Source organism: Hibiscus syriacus, unplaced genomic scaffold, assembly GCF_006381635.1.
Source record: "Hibiscus syriacus cultivar Baekdansim isolate YM2019G1 unplaced genomic scaffold, ASM638163v2 tig00110065_pilon, whole genome shotgun sequence".
In the NCBI taxonomy this organism is placed as follows: Eukaryota; Viridiplantae; Streptophyta; class Magnoliopsida; order Malvales; family Malvaceae; genus Hibiscus; species Hibiscus syriacus.
This window is the reverse complement of record NW_024062585.1, coordinates 1,537,740-1,557,831: the sequence shown is the minus strand read 5'-3', so window position 1 is coordinate 1,557,831 and position 20,092 is coordinate 1,537,740. Positions and strand designations below refer to the sequence as shown.

The 20,092-nt window shown below is 34.6% G+C and overlaps 1 pseudogene; it reads left to right on the top strand.

The window, feature by feature from the left end:
• The first annotated feature begins 16,714 nt into the window (after positions 1–16,714).
• LOC120214565 lies at positions 16,715–17,750 on the top strand (annotated as a pseudogene).
• Positions 17,751–20,092: the final 2,342 nt, after the last annotated feature.

Here is a 20,092-nt window from a genome sequence, read left to right as displayed (position 1 = left end):
CCAAACTCTGAAGTTTTATGATTTAGTCACTAACCCGTATTTTGGGATGTTTCAAATCTCTCCCCCTTAAAAAAAATTCGTCCTCGAATTTTCATTGTACAAAGAGATAGGGATATTGAATCTTCATGTCTTCTTCACGTTCCCACGTCGCTTCTTCCACCTTGTGATTTCTCCATAGCACTTTGACTAATGGAATAGTCTTGTTCCTTAATTGCTTGACTTCGTGAGCCAATATTTGAAAAGGTTCTTCCTCATAAGTCAAATCTGATTGAACCTCCATCTCTTCGGGAGTCACTATATAAGATGGATCGGATCGATATTTTCTAAGCATGGAGACATGAAAGACGTTGTGAATTTTCTCCATTTCAGGTGGCAAAGCTAATTGATATGCCACTGGTCCTACTCTCTTAACGATTTCATATGGTCCAATAAACCGAGGACTCAATTTTCCTTTACGTCCAAATCTCAATACTTTCTTCCACGGAGATACTTTCAAGAACACTTTATCTCCGATTTGAAACTCAATTTCTTTCCTTTTTAAATCAGCATATAATTTCTGTCTATCAGCTGCAGCTTTCAGATTATTCTGAATTACTTGGACTTTCTCTTCCATTTCCTGAATCAACTCAGGACCAATAACTTCTCTATCATTAAGTTCATACCAATTCAAGGGTGTATGACATCTTCTCCCATATAAAGCTTCATAGGGAGCCATTTTGATGCTTGACTGATAACTATTGTGGTATGCAAATTCAGCAAGTGGCAAATATTTTTCCCACGATCCTTTAAATTCAATAACACAAGCTCTTAACATATCCTCCAGAATTTGGATAGTTCGCTCAGACTGACCATCTGTCTGAGGATGAAACGATGTGCTAAAATTCAGTCTTGTGCCCAATGATCCATGTAAAGACTTCCAAAATCGTGACGTGAATCTAGGATCCCGATCAGAAACTATGGAAACAGGTACACCATGTAACCGTATAATCTCTCTGATATACAACTCAACATATTTATCCATAGAGAAATCAGTTCGTACCAGAATAAAATGAGCTGACTTAGTCAACCTGTCTACAATCACCCATATTGAATCTCTTTTGTTCGGAGTTAAAGGTAACCCCGCCACAAAATCCATTGTTACATTCTCCCATTTCCATTGAGGAATTGAAATTGATTGTAACAGTCCCGACGGAACCTGATGCTCAGCTTTAACTTGCTGACAAATCAAACATTTTGATACAAATTCCGTAATGTCTTTCTTCATTCCCGACCACCAATATCGACTCTTGAGATCCATATACATTTTGTTTCCTCCTGGATACATCGTTAATGGACTACAGTGAGCTTCCATTAATAAATCATTCTTTAATTTATTAACATCTAGAATCACTAGCCTCCCTTGATAATATAGGTTCCCATTAGTTTTCATCTCATAATCTATATATTCTCCATTCTTTATTTGCTGCAACTTCTTTGAACACTTTTCATCTTTGGTTTGCAATTCTTTAATTTGATCTAACCATGATGGTTTGATAGTTAATTCCACACAAATTGCACCATCTCCACCTAATGATAGTTTAGCAACCATAGTTCGTAAGGCTGTCTTTCGACTTAAGGCATCCGCTACCACGTTTGCTTTTCCGGGATGAAAATCAATCACAACATCATAATCCTTGAGAAATTCTACCCATCTTCTCTGTCTTAAGTTCAACTCTTTATGGGTCATCAAGTACTTTAAACTCTTGTGATCTGTATACAAGTAGCATTTTTCACCATACAAGTAGTGACGCCAGATCTTAAGAGCAAACTCTACTGCAGCCATCTCCATATCGTGTGTCGGATAATTCTTCTCATGCGGCTTTAATTGTCGCGAAGCATAGGCCACCACCTTGCCTTCTTGCATTAACACACATCCCAAGCCATTATGAGACGCATCACTATACACTACAAAATCCTTGCCAGACTCAGGTTGAACTAATACTGGAGCTTCTATCAAAATCTTCTTTAACTTTTCAAAACTCTCTTGGCATTCTTGAGTCCAAGTAAATTTTACTTCCTTTCTCAATACCTTAGGTAGGGGTAATGCTATTATTGAAAAGTTTTTAACAAACCTTCGATAATAACCATTTAACCCCAGAAAACTTCGGACTTCTGACACATTCCTTGGAACTTCCCACTCCAGAATAGCTTTAATCTTTTGAGGATCTACTCGAACTCCTTCTGCAGAAATTACATGTCCAAGAAATGTCACTTCATTCAACCAGAATTCACATTTAGAGAATTTAGCATAAAGCTTCTTATCTCGTAAATTCTGCAAGACAGTCTCAAATGAGAACTATGCTCTTCCTCTGACTTTGAATATATTAAAATATCATCAATGAAAACCACTACGAACTGATCCAAATAGGATTGAAAAATTATGTTCATTAAATCCATGAAAGCAGCTGGTGCATTCGTAACTCCAAACGGCATTACAATAAACTCATAGTGACCATATCTTGTTCTAAACACCGTCTTTGGAACATCTTTCTCTTGAATCTTTAATTGATGATAACCCGAACGTAGATCGATTTTTGAGAACACTGAAGCTCCCTTTAATTGATCAAATAAGTCATTGATTCGAGGAAGTGGATATTTATTCTTGATAGTCACTTTATTGAGTTGCATGTAGTCAATGCAGAGACGTATTGAACCGTCCTTCTTCTTAACAAACAAAACTGGAGCTCCCCAAGGTGATACACTTGGTCTAATAAAACCTTTGTCTAGCAATTCTTGTAATTAAATCTTTAACTCTTGCAACTCTTTTGGAGCCATTCTGTATGGCGCCATTGCAATGGGTGCGGTTCCCGGCATTATCTCAATCTGAAATTCTACCTCTCTGTCCGGAGGTAAACCTGGCAATTCTGCAGGGAATATATCAGAGAACTCTCTAACGATAGGAATTTCTTCCATCTCTTTGTCTTTGGCTCTTACATCTAACACACTAGAAATGAACCCTTGACATCCTTGTAACAGTAACTTCTTTGCCGTCATCACTGAGATCATATTCGCCAATGTATTCCACCCTTCACTAAACACCACGATTTCTACCTCTTTTGGACTTCTCAACGTTACTCTTTTCAATCTACAATCGACATTAGCATAATAACGATATAACCAATCCATTCCCAGTATCACTTCAAATTCTTCAAAAGGTAATTTCATCAAATTAGCAGGGAATTCAATTCCCTGAATTCGTATGGGACACCCTCGACTCACCATATTTACCCGAGCACTGTGTCCTAATGGATTCGTCACTATCATTTCATTACTAGTAGCTTCTAACGGAATGCTCAATTCTCTCACTAACTTACTAGTAATGTATGAATATGTAGACCCCAGATCGATCAATACCATAACATGTTTATCAAACAGCAGAAAGGTACCTGTTATAATTTCTGGATCATCCCGATCTTCATTGGTCCTGAGATTATACACTCGAGCAGTGGAACGTATCTCTTGTTGAGCAGAGAACTCTGACTGATTTCTTCCTCTGCCTCTACCTCTTCCCCTTTGGCCTGAAGAAATAGAACTCTCTGGCTGTGCAGATTCATCGACTACTCTAGGACAATCCCGAACAAAATGTCCAGTCACCCCACATCTAAAGCAAGCTCCAGAAATCCTTCTATATATCCCAGAATGATTTTTTCCACAATGTGGGCATTGTCTGTCTTGACTCTGGTTAAATCTCCCAGTTCCAGATCCTGCTGACTGAGTTTGTCTTCCTCTCATCGGATTTAATCCTCTAGCTGAGGATACCACTAACTCCGATCTAGCTTGAGGTCAAGAACCAGCATCTCTACCTCTTTTTGACGGTGTGGAACTCGAAGAAGCACCCGTTCTCTTGACTGTTTGAGTCCTTGAATTTTCAAATCTCTCATTCTGAGCTCCTTCCAAAGTTTTGGCACGATTGACTACCTCTTGAAATGAGGATATATTCAATACAATCAACATCTCCTTCAACCGAGGACGTAACCCCTCTACGAACCACTCACAAGCATCCTTCTCAGTAGGAACAAGCTCGGCAGCAAAGCGACTCAACTTATTGAATTCACACTCGTACTCATATACAGTGCGATTCTATTGTTTCAGATTCATGAACTCTTGCTTCATTTGTCGAACAAATTGATCTCCGATGTACTTATGTTTGAATTCTTCTAAAAACAAAGACCAAGTTACTTGATCATCAGACATTCTCAATATAACGTTGGTCCACCAAATTCTCGCTTGCCCTCGAAGCAAGGAGACGACTCCATCTAACTTGTCGGCATCGAAACAATGAAGTCCCTCAAGCATGATTTTCACATCATTAAGCCAAAGGTCCGCAGTAACAAGACCTTCATCAGCTTCCCCTTTAAACTCTGGAGCTCCTAAACCCTTCAACTCTTTTGCAACATTCATTTTTGTAGTTGAAGTAACAGGAGGTTGAAAACGCGTCAATACCGCATCTAAAGTTTTAAAGAATACATCTTGATCATTCACAGGCACTCCAGAGGGTGTCTGTTCTTCACTCTGCCTGGCCAGGGCAGGTGAATTACTGCTTTCAGCAGGTATATCATCTCCCACTTCATTTCTTGAACTACCTTGTCCGGACATCTATAAAAATACAATCATATAGTTCTATTAGCACAACAGTATATTTACTATTCTATCAGATCAGAATATTTCACTATTTTGTTGGCATGTATACCTTATAAAACACTCTAGACTCCGGTTTATGCTAAGAATTGACTAAACCTTAGCTCTGATGCCATTAACTGTAACACCCCAACCCGTACCCGACCCGAATACGAGTCCGAGGTGTCACATTGACTTTTAAAACCTTGACACTTAAAGAAAAATCCTGGGAAATTTAAAACTTTATTTAAAACAAAATACTTTAATTTACATAGAAGAGACTACAAAATACAAACTCGATCAGAGTGCTCATAATTAATGACTTATTACATGCCAACACTCTATACACAACAAAATACATACTTTGTCGATTACTTCTGATCTGATCTTCTAGTAAAAATACTATCCTTGCCACTTCTATTCTTGCTCTTCACGTTTCTTGGTACCTACGTGTAAATCACTTACACGCTAAGTCATAGACTTAGCGAGGCAATAAATAAACATGTAACAATAGTTTCATGAATATGCATTCTTATCATTTGATCATGATATTTCAATATGAATGGATATATTTCCTATGACATATATAACCAAGTCATGCACACATGAAACTTACCTTTATGCATCACTTTCACTTTAATTTATATTTCAATTGTCGATGTTGTTGCCCATGTATATTATTGAGAATAGAGGTATGTGAGTATATTAAGGTTGTGCACCAATGCTGTCACCACAGCTCGTATAAATTCCCTCATGGGGCACCGAACATTTGTTCAGTATTCATCCCGAAGGACTGCTATATATGTCCCGTAGGACCACTACGTCCCGAAGGACTACGTCTTGAAGGACTACGTCCCGAAGGACTACGTCCCGAAGGACTACAATACCCTTGACTCTTGGCATGCCAACTATACCTATAGCTCTCGTATCATATACTATGGGCATTTACGATGAATACTTTTCTCATCACTTGTTCTTTCTTTTCTGTCACATACCACATGTATGTGTAACCATGTATTTCATATCGTATCACATGTATCATGTATTGCATGTTCATATATCATTTCATATATTCATATAAATTATCTCATTTCACATTGATCATGTCTCATAGTATATATCACATATGCATATAATCATGTATATCATATCATATATCTTATGTTTCATGCTCTTATGTCTATGCATATCATATAACATATATAATAACCTATACCCATTTCATGTATTCATGCATATATTAGAATCACAAATCAATTAACATTTTAAGAGTCACTTTTTACCATAGTAACTCCATCACTAGCTCATCGCAAGCCAATGTTCAATAATATAAGTACAATTAAAATTGCACTCACCTTAGCCTTGCTTTGATTCGATTATAATCCTTTGATTATTCTGGAACTTGTTTAGGCTCAATATCTACATAAATATAACATTTCAAAACAACTATCAGAAGCCTAAACCTTAAACTTGATGTTAACAACTTAAGCCAGATTATTGAACCCAATTTTATTTTTCCTTTAGGGGGAATCGATACCCCCTGGACATACTAGAAATTTTCTCGTTCTAGAATGGGAATCGATTCCCCTTCATAGGGTATCGGTTCCCTATGCCCAGAAATTGTATTTTAAGCCTGAAAATCATCAATTTTCACTTAATTCTTCTATTTTAAACCCCTATCATGTCATTAAACTCAACTACCATTACTTAAACCAACTTATATCCATGAAAATCATCTATAACTTCAAAATCCTATTCTTCATATGAAATTCATGAATCATACTCAAATTTCAATATGTTCTAAATACAATTCTAACACTTCATATTCCTTAATTAGCATGATGACAAGTCAGATTTAACTTCAAATTCAACTTATCAATTCTATTTCAAGATTTCATATAAAAACTCGTTTTCTTAAATCTCTTATAACTTCTTCATCTTTTGATTAAAAGACAACTTAAGCTTTCCTTAAGCTTAGTTATCATCTAATGATCAAAACCTAACCTTTAATTTAACAAATAACCAACAAATCAGAAAACCATTACCTTTGCTATGGCTTTCTCTCGTATGGAAGAAAAAGAGGAGAAGAAGATATATTCTTCTTACCCCTTTCCCCTATATATATCCTCCACATAACACAAATTAATCATTTAATGGTTAAATGACCATTTTGCCCTTTAATTCTTTGGATAATTACTAAAAACTTTCAGGAAATATTTTCGAACAAATCATCGAACTATACAAATATCCCACTTAAATCACCAAACTCTAAAGTTTTATGATTTAGTCACTAACCCGTATTTTGGGATGTTACAAAAGTCCTAAACTATGAGTGTCCTTAAGGTATCTAAAGATTCTCTTAACAGCTAGTAAATGTGATTCCTTAAGGCATGATTGAAATCTAGCACATAAGCAAACACTAAACATAATGTCCGGTCTACTTGCAGTTAGATAAAGTAGAGATCCAATCATTGACCTATATAATTTAACATCTACACATTTACCTCCTTTATCTAAGTCAAGCTTTGTTGAAGACCTTATTGGAGTGTCATGAGGTTTGCCATTTTCCAGTCCAAACTTCTTGAGCATATCTTTGACGTACTTAGCTTGATTGATGAAGATGCCATCTTTTCTTTGCTTGATTTGGAGTCCCAAGAAAAATGAGAGATCCCTCATCATGCTCATTTCGAATTCACTTTGCATTAGCTTGAAAAATTCTTGGCAAAGAACATCATTAGTAGAACCAAATATTATATCATCAACATAAATTTGAACTACTAATAAATCTTTACCTATATGCTTTAAAAATAATATAGTGTCAACCTTCCCTTTTGAAAAACTTTTTTCAATTAAAAAATTTGACAATCTTTCATACCAAGCTCTTGGAGCTTGTTTTAAACCATAAAGTGCTTTTATCAATTTAAGAACATGATCCAGAAATTTTGAATCTTCAAAACCTGGAGGTTGTTCCACATACACTTCTTCTTTTACAAAACCATTTAAGAATGCACTTTTAACATCCATTTGATATAATTTAAATTCATGAAAACATGCAAATGTTAGTAACATTCTAATTGCTTCCATCCTAGCTAAGGGAGCGTATGTTTCATCATATTATATGCCCTCTTCTTGAGTATAACCTTGAGCAACAAGTATAGCCTTGTTTCTCACTATATTACCACTATCATCAAGCTTATTCCTAAATACCCATCTAGTACCTACAGTAGATTTATTACTAGGCCTTTCAACTAATGTCCATACTGTACTTCTCTCAAATTGATTTAATTCTTCTTGCATAGCCATAATCCAATGTTCATCTTTTAATGCTTCTTTAATATTCTTAGGCTCTATGCATGAAATAAATGCAACATCCATTTTAAGAGTCACTTTTTACCATAGTAACTCCATCACTAGCTCATCGCAAGCCAATGTTCAATAATATAAGTACAATTAAAATTGCACTCACCTTAGCCTTGCTTTGATTCGATTATAATCCTTTGATTATTCTGGAACTTGTTTAGGCTCAATATCTACATAAATATAACATTTCAAAACAACTATCAGAAGCCTAAACCTTAAACTTGATGTTAACAACTTAAGCCAGATTATTGAACCCAATTTTATTTTTCCTTTAGGGGGAATCGATACCCCCTGGACATACTAGAAATTTTCTCGTTCTAGAATGGGAATCGATTCCCCTTCATAGGGTATCGGTTCCCTATGCCCAGAAATTGTATTTTAAGCCCGAAAATCATCAATTTTCACTTAATTCTTCTATTTTAAACCCCTATCATGTCATTAAACTCAACTACCATTACTTAAACCAACTTATATCCATGAAAATCATCTATAACTTCAAAATCCTATTCTTCATATGAAATTCATGAATCATACTCAAATTTCAATATGTTCTAAATACAATTCTAACACTTCATATTCCTTAATTAGCATGATGACAAGTCAGATTTAACTTCAAATTCAACTTATCAACTCTATTTCAAGATTTCATATAAAAACTCGTTTTCTTAAATCTCTTATAACTTCTTCATCTTTTGATTATAAGACAACTTAAGCTTTCCTTAAGCTTAGTTATCATCTAATGATCAAAACCTAACCTTTAATTTAACAAATAACCAAAAAATCAGAAAACCCTTACCTTTGCTATGGCTTTCTCTCGTATGGAAGAAAAAGAGGAGAAGAAGATATATTCTTCTTACCCCTTTCCCCCATATGTATCCTCCACATAACACAAATTAATCATTTAATGGTTATGACCATTTTGCCCTTTAATTATTTGGATAATTACTAAAAACTTTCAGGAAATATTTTCGAATAAATCATCGAACTATACAAATATCCCACTTAAATCACCAAACTCTAAAGTTTTATGATTTAGTCACTAACCCGTATTTTGGGATGTTACAAAAGTCCTAAACTAGGAGTGTCCTTAAGGTATCTAAAGATTCTCTTAACAGCTAGTAAATGTGATTCCTTAAGGAATGATTGAAATCTAGCACATAAGCAAACACTAAACATAATGTCCGGTCTACTTGCAGTTAGATAAAGTAGAGATCCAATCATTGACCTATATAATTTAACATCTACACATTTACCTCTTTTATCTAAGTCAAGCTTTGTTGAAGACCTTATTGGAGTGTCATGAGGTTTGCCATTTTCCAGTCCAAACTTCTTGAGCATATCTTTGACGTACTTAGCTTAATTGATGAAGATGCCATCTTTTCTTTGCTTGATTTGGAGTCCCAAGAAAAATGAGAGATCCCTCATCATGCTCATTTCGAATTCACTTTGCATTAGCTTGGAAAATTCTTGGCAAAGAACATCATTAGTAGAACCAAATATTATATCATCAACATAAATTTGAACTACTAATAAATCTTTACCTTTATGCTTTAAAAATAATATAGTGTCAACCTTCCCTTTTGAAAAACTTTTTTCAATTAAAAAATTTGACAATCTTTCATACCAAGCTCTTGGAGCTTGTTTTAAACCATAAAGTGCTTTTATCAATTTAAGAACATGATCCAGAAATTTTGAATCTTCAAAACCTGGAGGTTGTTCCACATACACTTCTTTTACAAAACCATTTAAGAATGCACTTTTAACATCCATTTGATATAATTTAAATTCATGAAAACATGCAAATGTTAGAAACATTCTAATTGCTTCCATCCTAGCTAAGGGAGCGTATGTTTCATCATATTATATGCCCTCTTCTTGAGTATAACCTTGAGCAACAAGTATAGCCTTGTTTCTCACTATATTACCACTATCATCAAGCTTATTCCTAAATACCCATCTAGTACCTACAGTAGATTTATTACTAGGCCTTTCAACTAATGTCCATACTGTACTTCTCTCAAATTGATTTAATTCTTCTTGCATAGCCATAATCCAATGTTCATCTTTTAATGCTTCTTTAATATTCTTAGGCTCTATGCATGAAATAAATGCAACATAATTATAAATATTTCTAAGAGAAGATCGAGTTGTTACCCCTTTGGATGGATCACCTATAATTTCACCATCCTTGACATAGTTGTACTCTCTTGGATAAGATACTTCCCTTTCTTCAATGGTTAGATTCTCAAGAGGATCATGAGTTTCCTCATTTTTCGTTTCTTCCTTTGATGATGGTTCTCCAACGTCATGTCTAACGTCATTTGTATTTATAACACCTACATCATCATTCACACAAGAATCCTTCCTCGGAAGGGGATTATCATCGAAAACAACATGTATAGACTCTTCTACAACTAAAGTTCTTTTATTAAATACTCTATAAGGTTTAGAATTTAAGGAATAACCCAGAAAAATTCCTTCATCACTTTTAGCATCAAATTTGCCAAGGTTCTCTTTACCGTTGTTTAAAACAAAACATTTACATCCAAAAGGATGAAAGTAGCTAATGTTAGGCTTTTTATTTTTGAAACTTTCATATGGAGTTTTCTTTAAAATTGGCCTAATCATTACTCGATTTATAACATAACAAGCGGTATTTGTGGCTTCCGCCCAAAAATATTTTGGCAAATTATTTTCACAAAGCATGGTTCTAGCCATTTCTTCTAAAGTTCTATTTTTCCTCTCAAAAACTCCATTTTGTTGAGGGGTTCTAGGTGCTGAAAAATTGTGACTAATACCATTAGAATTACAAAACTCAGTAAATCCAAGATTTTCAAATTCAGTGCCATGATCACTCCTAACACTAGTTATAGAGTAACCTTTATGGTTTTGGATTACTTTTGAAAACGTGATGAATTTTTCTAATGCTTCATCTTTAGTACTTAAGAATAGAACCCAAGTATATCTAGAGTAGTCATCTACCAAGACAAATGCATATTGTTTTCCACCCAAGCTAGTAGTCCTAGTTGGCCCAAAAAGATCTATATGGATCAATTGTAATACTATACTAGTTGATACGTCATTAATGGATTTAAAAGAAACTTGCTTTTGTTTTCCTTTAGCACAAGCATCACAGATTTTATCATTATCAAATTTAAGCTTAGGCAACCCTCGAACTAAATCACCTTGAATTAGCTGTTGCAAAACACTCATACTAGCATATCCTAGTCTCCTATGCCATAACCAACTATCATGTTCATCCTTAGCAACTAGGCACAAATTAGTCATGTCAATAGAATCTAAATGCACCATGTATATGTTTCCTATTCTATGACCAACAAGCATAATCCGATTAGATGCAATGTCAATGACTTTACAACCATTAATATCAAACATGACATTGAATCCCTTATCACAAAATTGACTAATACTCAATAGATTATGCTTTAATCCATTCACATATAAAACATTCTTAATTTTTATGGAAGAGGTATTACCAATAGTACCAATACCTTCATTGTGACCTTTTGAATCATCACCAAAAGTCATTTCTCCTTCATTTTTGGCATTAAGCTCAATGAACCAGTTTTTGTCTCCAATCATGTGTCTTGAGCATCCACTATCAAGGTACCATGAATTTGGATTTGTTTCCCGTGCCTTGTTGCAATGCTCATTTTCCTACAAACATAGATTAATTTCTAATTTTTCGTACCCAAATTCTTTTGGGTCCATATTCATTAGTTTCCAAAATCCTAGTCCCCTTAGGTATCCATTTGTGTAGGATATCCTTATCTTTAGTAGTAATGAGCTCCTTAGGAACCCATATACTTCTAACGATTTTTCCATTAGAGGTTCTTTGGGGACCTCTATGATTGTAGTTTTTAAAACTTTTTCTAAGAAAGTTGGATTTTGAATTTTCTCCTCTTTCAAAACGTTTTGTTCCAACTTTATCAAAAGAAGCTTTAAGATCATCAATTTTATTTTGATGATCATCATTGACTTTTGAAAGTAAATTTTACAAATCTAAATTTTTCTTTTCAAACTCTTCTAGTTTGATTTGCAAATCTTTGATTTTACTTTCAAGATCGTTGTTGGTTTTGGATATGAGTTTATTTTAATTTTTCAATTTTGAAACATCATTTTTATATTTTAAAAACAATTTCTCATAATCCGAAGCCAACCCATTATATTCCTCTAATAGCTCATCATAGGATAAATCATCAAAATCAGATGAGTTAGAGTTTACCTTAGAATCTTCCCCGAATGCCATTAAGCACAAGTTTGCTACTTCTTGTTCCTCTTCATCGGAACCTTCTTCATCGCTCCATGTAGCCACATGAGCCTTGTGCTTATTCTTTGATTGACCCTTTCTCTTCAATTATGATCAATCATATTTGACATGCCCCGGCTTTTTGCATTCATAGCAAATGATCGGGTCCTTATCTTTTGGTTCATTTTTGAGGCCTTCATTTCGTTTGAATTTTCTTCCTCGGTAAGGTCTCATCATTTTTCTGAACCGTTTGGCAAACAATGTCATTTCCTCGTCATCGTCATCTTCATTCGAATCAATCTCATTTTTTGTGGATTTGAGAGCAACTCCAATGTTTTTCTTCTTCTCCTTCTCCTTTGGTGTCTCTTCAATCTTATCAAGGTCCACCTCATCTTCAAGCATCATTTCATGAGTGAGGAGTTAACCGATTAGCTCTTCAAGAGTTAAGGATGTTAGATCCTTAGACTCGGTGATTGCCATCCTCTTTGATTGCCACGATTTTCGGAGGGAGTAGACTAACTTCCTCACAAGCTTTTCATTTGAAATGATCTCTCCATATGATTTGAGACCATTGACAATCGTTGAGAATCTATCCGTCATAGCTTTGATATCTTCATTTGGTTTCATCCTAAAATTTTCATAGCTATGTGTTAGAATACTAATTTTAGATTTCTTTACCTCATCGGTACCTTCATGAGTGACTTGAAGTTTGTCTCATATTTCTTTGGCGGTTGTACAAGATGAAACTCTTCCGTATTCATCTGGTCCAAGAGCACAAAATATGATATGGATGGCTTTGGAGTTGAGCTGGAACATTTTTGTCTCTCCTTCACTCCATAATCTTGGATGAGTGAGAGGCTTGAAGTATCCTTCTTCTACGACATTCCATGCTCCCATGTCACTTGCTTGAATGAAGTATATCATCCTATTTTTCCAATAGGCATAATTAGCCCCATTGAAGAAAGGATGCTTATTGACGGGCATCGAATCGAGACCGGAGTCGAAGTTTGAAGTAGAGGCCATTGATGACTTTGATTATCGATATAACTCTTCCCGAATCGACTCAAGAGGCGATTAAACCTTCAAATTAGTTAGGCTCTGATACCAATTGTTGAGTTAATCGATTGACGGAATTGGCCAAGAGGGGGTGAATTGGAAATAAAAATTTTGGTGGAAGCTTTTGCAGAAAATTGAAAGAAATTGCACAGCGATTTAGAGTGGTTCGACTTTCTCAACCAAAGTCTACGTCCACTACCTTAGCTATCGACACTAATGATTTTCCACAAATTCACTAATTTGTCTTTCTTTTGAGGACAAAGAGTAACCTTACAAACCCTCAAGAATTATACCCCAAATTCTTGAGAACACTCTCTCCCAAAGAGAACAATACAAATTTGCAAACATACAAGGAAATCCTCACAAGGTATATTGTTTGCACAATTCTAGAACAAAGAAAAGAACACTAAAAAATGAATACAATTGAGCACAATAAGTGTTCTTGAAAGCAAGATGAATATTGAACGAAAAAAGGCTTGAAATGCTCAAACTTGAGGTTTGATGCTTTCTCTTTGATTCTCTCTTGATTCTAGTTGCTTGATATTTCTTGTTTTTGATCAATGGCTTCTAAGCTTGCTTAAATACACCTTGAATCACTTCTGAACGTTGGGGATGATTAGAGAAGATAATATAGCCGTTTTAATGTGAAAACAATTAATAAAACAGCTTGGAGCGTGGGGGAATCGGTACGCCCTATGGGGAATCGGTTCCCTAAGTGTAAAATTCAAATATTTCGACCGTTACACAAGGGGGGGAATCGGTACCCCCTGGGGGAGAATTGGTTCCCTCCGAGCATACTGGAATTATTGGAGCCAAACCATTAAGGGGGAATCGGTTCCCTCTGAGCAATCTGGAAGTTTTGACTTTGAAATGGTTCGAAATACTTTGTAAAATTATTTTGAAATTGTTTTAAGATTAAAACTTAATTTTACACTTGAGTAAGGATTAAAAATGATTTTTGAAAGATTTAGAGTAATGTTTTGATATTCGAATAATTATATCGAATATACTTAGAAAACCTTTATTGCACAATCTTAAAATTCATTTAACCTAATTTGTTATATCGAAATATCAAAATGTTTTCAACATTTTCAAAATTTATTTTGTAATTAAAAGGTTCTTTTATTCAAAATAATAATTTTAAAAATTGCTTGATTGTTTGATTCTTATTAATGCTTCATTAGGTAAAAATTTTCCAATTGTTCACAATTTGAAATCCCTATAAATTCATGTAAACCTACTAGGTTAAACACAATTTAAAACAACTCAAACTATTCAAAAAGTTTTTTCTCCTCTAGTTTTTTCGGTGATAGACGAAGACAATAGATAGTTTGTGATCTCGACATTTGTGCAACTGTGCGATGATCATCTCGTTGGTGTATCATGGGAGTCAGACGACCAAAGATCTCGAGCACCAAGGAGTTACCGAAAGTCTGTCTTAAAGAAATTACTTAGTTGTGGGCCTCGTCCAGTTTCTAATCGATTATTCCATAAAAAAATATGTATTTAATTCTATACAATTCTTTTGATTATTTAATAGAATAATTTTTTTTCATGATATTAATCAGTTTTATTCTTAATTAATGTACACAAACTTGACGACGAGATCTTGCCTTGGAATTAAATGTTCTTTTCTGCGACTTGTGTGAATCAGTTTTTTCTAAATAAGATTTTTTTCATCTCGAATTATTATACTTCTAACATATATATATATATATATATATATATATATATAGGTTAGGGTCCACTTAGACAATTTAAAACTCTTTAGGTTTACGCAGATTTAGGACCGTTGAATGAGTGAAAATAAATGGCTGAGATTTGCTCCTTTTTTCTCCGGTGAATATCATATCATTTCCCACTGTTTGTCTCAGCATTTAATTTCTCTCATCCAATGGTCCTAAAAAAGTGTAAAAAAATTACAATGTAATTGGATTCTACCTATATATATATATTGAGATTTTTTAGTTAGAAATGTTATGAATTTGTTGGGTTTAGATTCAACCTAAATTTATACCTTTGATGATATATTTTGTATTTTTTAAATTCGTATTGAATTAAAATGCAGGTTTTGATTTTTGTTCAAGTTAAATTTTTATACTTCTATATTCTAAATTTATTTTTTTCGCCGAATATGCATCTATATTTCAATAAAAGAAAACTCAATACAATAATTCTTTACAGAACCAAAATAACACCAAACACAACTGCCTCCTCTACCATAAACTCCTAATCATCAAGGTCCTAATTTGCACAAAGAGTGCCATTCACATTTCCCACCTTACTTATATCTACTCCTTCAAACTAAGGCAAACAAACGCTTTACCAACATGAAAATATTCGTTGCAGATCGCTCAAGGCTTTGAAACTGCCTCCGGTTTCTTTCCCTTCAAATCTAGGTGATGTAACTATTCCACACCAACTTCAATAGATGCTACAACATGATCTTCCTCTTCAATCTGTAATTAAATCACAAGCACCAATCCATAACATTTCTACTAATCAAGCATTTCGTTAGTATACTATCCTAAATAATTCTAAAAAAATCGCATCAAAAAATAAGTGATAATCGTGCATTTCTAGATCTTTCAGTCAAAGATTACAGGAACCATGGACACAAACCATATCCGATAAGTCTACTTTTTGTTGGCAGTCTATCAAGAATAACCATCCATGCAATGACTGGATTCTTAGGTATATGCACCGAATGTCAAATCAACCTATCCCAACGAACTTATTGTCGACAACTACTCGTGAGACAAGAGGTTGATTAAGATCAACGTAAACTGCTAACCGTGCGAAACACCTCATGTTCCTAGTATTCTATTGAAAGTCCATATTTAAATCAAGCATTTTTTTTGTAATTCATTTTCACATTTTAGTAAAACACAATCACTGCTACTCATCTCTTCTTCACGCACTCCAATCGTTCTTTATTTCTTGCCATCGATGGCCCTTTTCTCATATGGTATCATTCACCGAACGGTTCTGGCACCATAGTAGCTGCTTCCGCCACCGTTAATGACTGCATCTTAGATTTTTTGATGGTCTTGCTATCGGTCGTCTTTCTGACTCAGTTGTGTGTTGTTTGAGTCAAAGATTTGCAAATTCAATCTGGTAACTTCATATTTGAATTCTTGATTTTTTTCCTGTTATCGGTTAGGGATTGTGATTCTTTCTTGAGTTTTGGTTTCCTAGGTTTGTTTGTTGCTGAAATTTCGCTTAGCTTGTTTGGTTGAGGTTTGGAATTTACTGAAATTTGCATCAATGAAAATCACCCGCTAGATTCTTCTATCTCCCCTAAATTGTATTGTTTCTCTTTAGCTTATCCTTTATTAGTAATCCTAATTTGTATCTCCTTTCGAATTTGTGATGTCGAGTTTGGAGGAGCCACTCGGTTTTAACAAGCTTCCTAGCATGAATACCATTGATAGGATTCAGAGGTTCTCAGCTGGTGCTTGTCGGCCCAGCGCAATTGAAATAAGTATTGGAAACTCTTGGGTTGATGGGAGGAGTTGCAGAACATCAAATAGCTACGACGAGGATCATGAAGAATATACAAGGGAGACATTACGATGGAGAATATAGGTGAGGGATGTGTCTGAAGGAGAAACTTTTAACCAAAGGGCTAAAAGCTTAAGCAAGAATAGGGTGAAACTTGGACATGTTTGTAAATCAAGGATACGGTCAGACCAGCAGTATAGTTCCAAGTGCAACAACAGGGGCATACGAGACATAACAAACAAGTTTTTAAAAGGTATACCGAATTTTTTTGAAGATAGTGGAAGTTGGTCCGAGGGATGGATTACATAATGAGAAGAATATTGTGTCTGCACCTGTGAATGTTGAATTGATTCGGAGATTGGTGGCTTCAGGGTTTCCTGTTGTTGAAGCTACAAGTTTTTTATCTCCTAAATGGGTTCCTCAGTTAGCAGACGCAAAAGATGTAATGAAAGTAGTTTGTGACACAGAGGATGCCAGATTGCCTGTTCTAACTCCTAATTTGAAGGGCTTTGAAGCTGCTGTTGCAGCAGGTGCAAAAGAAGTGTCAGTCATTGTATCTGCTTCTGAGTCTTTTTCTAAGTCAAATATTAATTATAGCATTGAAGAAAGCCTAGTACGTTACCGTGTTATTCGCCTTACTGCTAAGGAGCATTCAATTCCAGTGCGTGGGTATGTTTCATGTGTGGTTGGATGTCTAGTGGAAGGAGCAATTACGCCTTCCAAAGTGGCCTTTGTGGAAAAGGAACTTTATGATATGGGTTGTTTCGAAATTTCCCTTGGTGATACAATTGGAGTTGGTACCCCTGGTACTGTGGTTCCGATGCTTGAAGTAGCAACTGGCCAAAGAAGACCGGCTGATTCTAAGCCGTATTGTTTGTCAAATGTTGATATACTGGGAGCTTAATATGAACCAGTAAGCTAAAAAAATAGTTTTGATTTCTGAAGGAATTCCAGATGAAAGAAAAAAAAAAGGAGAAAATGAAGGTGAATAAAGTCGAACAGAAGGAAGTATCGAACTTTCGATTCAAGTCGAACGGAATGAAGCATCTATACTTTTGATTCAAGTCAAACGAAAGGAAGCATCGCACTTTCGATTCAATTCGAACGGAAGGAAGCATCGCACTTTCGATTCAAGTCGAACGGAAAGAGGCATCGGACTTTCGATTCAAGTGTTCATCTTTTTATCAAGAAAGTTGAAGAAGTAGGGTGAATGTTAGAATATTATAATATTAATAAGATTAGTTAGTATTTGTTATTCTGTTAGCACTTCAATTAGTTGGTTAGCAGGTTGTTAGTGGGCTATATAAGCCTAGCAATGTAGTCGATTAAATCAAGCATTTTTTCCTAATTCATTTTCACATTTTAGTATAACACAATCACTGCTGCTCATCTTTTCTTCACGCACACCAAACGTTCTTGCTATCGATGGCCCCTTTCTGCAAGGTTGAACCGTCAGATAGTGTCCATACACAATCCATGGAACTTCTGCAAGGACGCTTTCAACGTCTTCATCAGGCTGGAACCTAGCGATGAAATACACATTCTCAAGATCCATTAGGCTGAATGGCTTGCTCGGGTGCTAGAGAGCGAATGTCTTGTTGGTAAGAGCATTCAAACCAATGATGCATCCCAATAGTTTGAGAACAACTGTTCTCGCCATACTCGCTTCCATCAACTCGTAGGTTCGATCAGAAATTGAATAGAGGGAAAACCAATGATGGTACCTATAGTAATATCCTCATTATGGATGTCAATATCCTTATCATCATTGGGTGGGTTTCCGCTGCTACCAGAATCAACACCGTTTGAGCCGGAGAGAATTGCAGCATAGGATGGTTGGGTTTGAACGTGATCATCGATAATCATTTCAGTCTCTGATTGAGGATCAATATCTGGGGGTTTGAGGCGAGTTTCCCTGACAGCTTCAGGTATTGGCGGAGAGGATAAAGAATTCGGGAGAGTTTAAGCCATTATCACAAACCTTAGCCATGAGTTTTAGATCTCACCATATTTTAGATATATGAGTTTTTCAAATGTTTAAATATACATGAATTAAGTGATTGAAGTTGAGGTTAATACACACGCTGCCTATGTTGCCCAACTCATACAAATATATATCTTCTATCTGTACTGCACACATTTATTCCTTTAAGACAAAATTTATATAATTTTATCAAATTTTTGGTCCCTTTTTCTTTTTATTTTATTTTATTTTAGTCTAATAATTTTAACACTGTCATCACGTAAGCAAAAGCTCTTTTTTTTTTGTAAAAACAAACATATGTCACAATAATGTGTCTAAAATTGATATTATTTTTAAAACCATTTTTATTTAGGATGATATTTGAGAAAGAAACCTATAATTAATATGCAATAAAAAGTAATTTAAAAACATAAAAAATTAAGTTCCGAAATCCAAACTTATATTAAGAATTTCAAAAGCCTAAATTCTGAAATAAAAAAGAAAAGAATCTAAAGTGGATTTCTAATAAAAAAAGTAATTGCGAACCAAGTTATCGAAAAAGGAAAAAAGTTACCGAGAACGGAATAATAGTTGTTGTTTGAGATCTTAGAAATATTATATATGTGAACATTGAGTAATATGTGAACATTTAATATTAAATAGTTAAAAATTATCTTTAAATAATTATTACATTGTATTTACCGTAAAATTAAAAAAAAATTCAGGATGGGCCCAAAATGAGAAAACCTAGGTTTTTTTGCCCAATATTCAAAGGGGGTTAATTTATTAGGGTATAAGTCCGACCTAGCTTTTATTTTGGGAAATACACAAATGCTACACTACACATGAACCTCAGATATTATTTTTAAATTGTTCTCTTATAAAGGGTCCTATAAGGGTCATTATTTTATTGTCATTAATATGACTCGTCACCTCGATATGGCGAGTCTAATTTTTTTTCATTTACAAGATAAAATTAAAATTTTTAAATTTAAAAAAAAAATATAGGGAATTCGTCACCTCCATCAAATTAAAAAACAAATAGTCGTTGGTCAACCAACAGATGCAACGGTCACATGGGCAATAGTCACTTAGAACTTGTTACCTTGAGGTGACGAGTTAAGCAGGATAAAATTTAAAAAATAAATAAATTTTAAAAAATAAAAAGTAAATAAATAATCAAAAAATAAATTGTTTACAGAAATACAAAGAAAATTTATCTATATTTTCTAAGTTCTTGATGATGCCGAGGAGTTGTCAAATGATAATGGCATTGTAACACC